Below are 3,339 nucleotides of genomic sequence, written 5' to 3' on the forward strand. Positions count from 1 at the left end.
TATAGTCAAGACTTTACACTGATCTATAGTCAAGATATATATATATATAGACTGATCTATAGTCAAGACTATAGACTGATCTATAGTCAAGACTATAGACTGATCTATAGTCAAGACTATTGACTGATCTCTAAATCAATCTATAGTCTTGACTAAAGATCCTTCCATAGTTTTGACTATAGATCAATCTATAGTCTTGGCTATAAACCGATCTACAATGTTGACTATACATCAATCTATAGTCTTGACTATAGATCACTCTACAGTCTTGACTATAGATCAAACTTAAGTCTTGATTATAGACAAATCTATTGTCTTGGCTATAGATCAATCTATAGTCTTGACTATAGATCAATCTATAGTCTTCACTATAGATCAATCTATAGTCTTCACTATAGATTGATCTATAGTCAAGACTATAAAATGATCTATAGACAAGACTATAGATTGATCTATAGTCAATATTATAGACTGATCTATAGTCAAGACTATAGACTGATCCATAGAAAAGACTATAGACCAATCTATATTCAAGACTATATACCGATCTATAGCCATGACTAAAGACCGATCTATAGTCAAGATTATAGACTGATCTATAGTCAAGACTATAGATTGATCAATAGAAAAGGCTATAGACCAATCTATATTCAAGATTATAGACCGATCTATAGTCATGACTAAAGACCGTTCTATAGTCAAGATTATAGACTGATCTATAGTCAATACTATAGACTGATCTCTAGTCAAGACTATAAACTGATCTACAGTCAAGACTATAAGCTGATCTATAGTCAACACTATAAAGTAATCTATAGTCAAGACTAGAGACTGATATATAGTCAAGACTAGAGACTGATATATAGTCAAGACTATATACTGATCTATAGTCAAGACTGTAGACTGATCTACAGTCAAGATTTTAGATTAATCTTTAGTCAAGACTGTAGGCTGATCTATAGTGAAGTCTATAGACTGATCTATTATAGTCAAGACTATTGACTAAAATATGATATAGAAAATAGTATAGACTGCTCTATATAAGACATTAGACTGATCTTGGTCTTGACTATAGATCAATCTATAGTCTTGACTATAGATCAATCTATAATCTTGACTATAGATCAATCTATAGTCTTGACTATACATCAATCTAAAGTCTTGACTATAGATCAATCTATAGTCATGTCCATAGATCAATATAAAGTCGTTACTATAGATTAATCTATAGTCTTGACTAAAGATCAATATATAGACTTGATTATAGATCAGTATATAGTCTTGACTATAGATTAGTCTGTAGTCTTATATATAAATCAATTTATAGTCTTGACTGTACATCAAGATCTTTAGTCTTGCCTATAAAGTAATCTGTAGTTCGGACTATTGATCAATTTATAGTCTTGGCTATAGATCAGTCTTAACTATAAATTAAGAAAACTGAATTTATAATCTGTGTTTTATATCATTTGTTAGTTTTAACTATAATATCTCCACTTGAGTTCAGTCTATATTTCATTTCGTTAGCGTCGAATTGAAACAGATTTTACTGTAAAAATACACAAATAACTGATTTTATGGTCGTATATTTTAGGCATAACAATGCCGCTGTTATTGCTAAGTGTTCTATGGACAACTTAAACGTAATAACTACAAAATTTGGAAGGTATGTTTAGCAAAGTACAAAGTTACAATTGTAATTTTCAATGACAAATTCTTTAAAGCATTAAAAAAGATTCGTATATTTTAGGAGTGAGTTTAAAAGTTAAAAGGTAAGGTATTCAAAATTTCCTTTTACTTTTAATTTTACTGCAACAATTTTTTATTATCTGTTCCCCTAAAATGAAGAAAAAAAAACTTATCAACAACAATAAGCTTTTTCTTAAGAAAACGAATTGTAATGTTTCACTTGAATGCCTTACAATTGTTCCATACAACAACAAAAGCAGCAGCAGCAGAATCTTGGGGGAAAATTTGTTATCAACTATACTACAACAATAATGTATAAGGATTTCTTTTAGTTTCCGCTTTCCGTCCTGGATTTTTCTAATGTTAATTTTTTGTGTTATATTGTATTGCTGCCTCTCGTTTATAATTTAGATGTTTTGACAACATATGTTTTTTTTGTAATTCTTTTTTGTGGATTCAGTAATTGTTGTTACCATGTCCATGTTATAATGTGATTTATGGCATTTCATTTGATTTTATTACCGACCAATTTATAGCAGAATTGTTACAATATAGAATTTTTATTATATGAAGGGAAACACTAGACGTATGATTAATAATTAATTAATTTGAAAAGAAGTAATAAGTGACAGATTTATGGTTTAATGTTTAAAGGAAAATAAAGAAAAATGATTGGATTGATTTAAAATTATATTTGAGATTATTTGAAAATATTTCGGTAATAATATCTAAATGATTTGCTTTACAAATATTTTAAGTTTTTTTTTCATTTTTTTTAACATATTTAAGTGTCAAAATTTATTATTCATTTCAAATTTTTAGAATATAAAATATTTAAAACTTTTTGCAAGTTTAATTCTGGTATTGTTGTCACACACACTGTCTATTATTCAGTGTTAAAAATGTGTAACCATATGAAATTCAAACAAAATTTTCCAATGTAGTCATGGATTTCAGGAGCGGAACTCTATATTATTCACCAAATAGAAAACTAGAAAAATTTGGAAAAAAAAATACAGAACTGTAAAATTTTTAATAATAATTGTCTTTTTGATTCGTTCAAGTTCACATTATCCTAATCCACAACACTGTCCTTCATACTTTACATTACCCCATTACTTTACTCAAATCCCACACCATTCTTCAACACCAACTTTTCCCCATTTGTATGCTACTCCAGCATCCAGTGTATAAATGTCAAAAACAAAACAGTAAAATCGCACGAAAAAAAAAATAAAATGAAAACTTTTACAAGTCATGTCATTTTAGTGAAATGTCATGTGTCGTCTGTATTTTTGTTGATTGGTTTCTTCATGTGTATTAATATTGTCGTTCGTTATTATTGTTTCATTTCAAAAATTTTGTACATTTGAATCGTTTGTAGAAATTTCTGGTAAATATTTTTTCTTTGTTTAGTAATGGTGTGAAATGTTTTAGCAGGGATGAAGTAACTGAGACTAGAGTTGCCAGGTTTCAAGGAATTTAAATATAATGATTGAAAAATTAGAACAGTAAGAATATAGTTTCGAACACACAGATCAGTCTATAGTCTTGACTATAGATCAGTCTAAAGTCTTGACTATAGATCAGTCTATAGTCTTGACTATAGATCAGTCTATAGTCTTGACTATAGATCAGTCTATAGTCTTG

This window comes from Lucilia cuprina, chromosome 3 (genome assembly GCF_022045245.1).
Source record: "Lucilia cuprina isolate Lc7/37 chromosome 3, ASM2204524v1, whole genome shotgun sequence".
Lineage (NCBI taxonomy): Eukaryota > Metazoa > Arthropoda > Insecta > Diptera > Calliphoridae > Lucilia > Lucilia cuprina.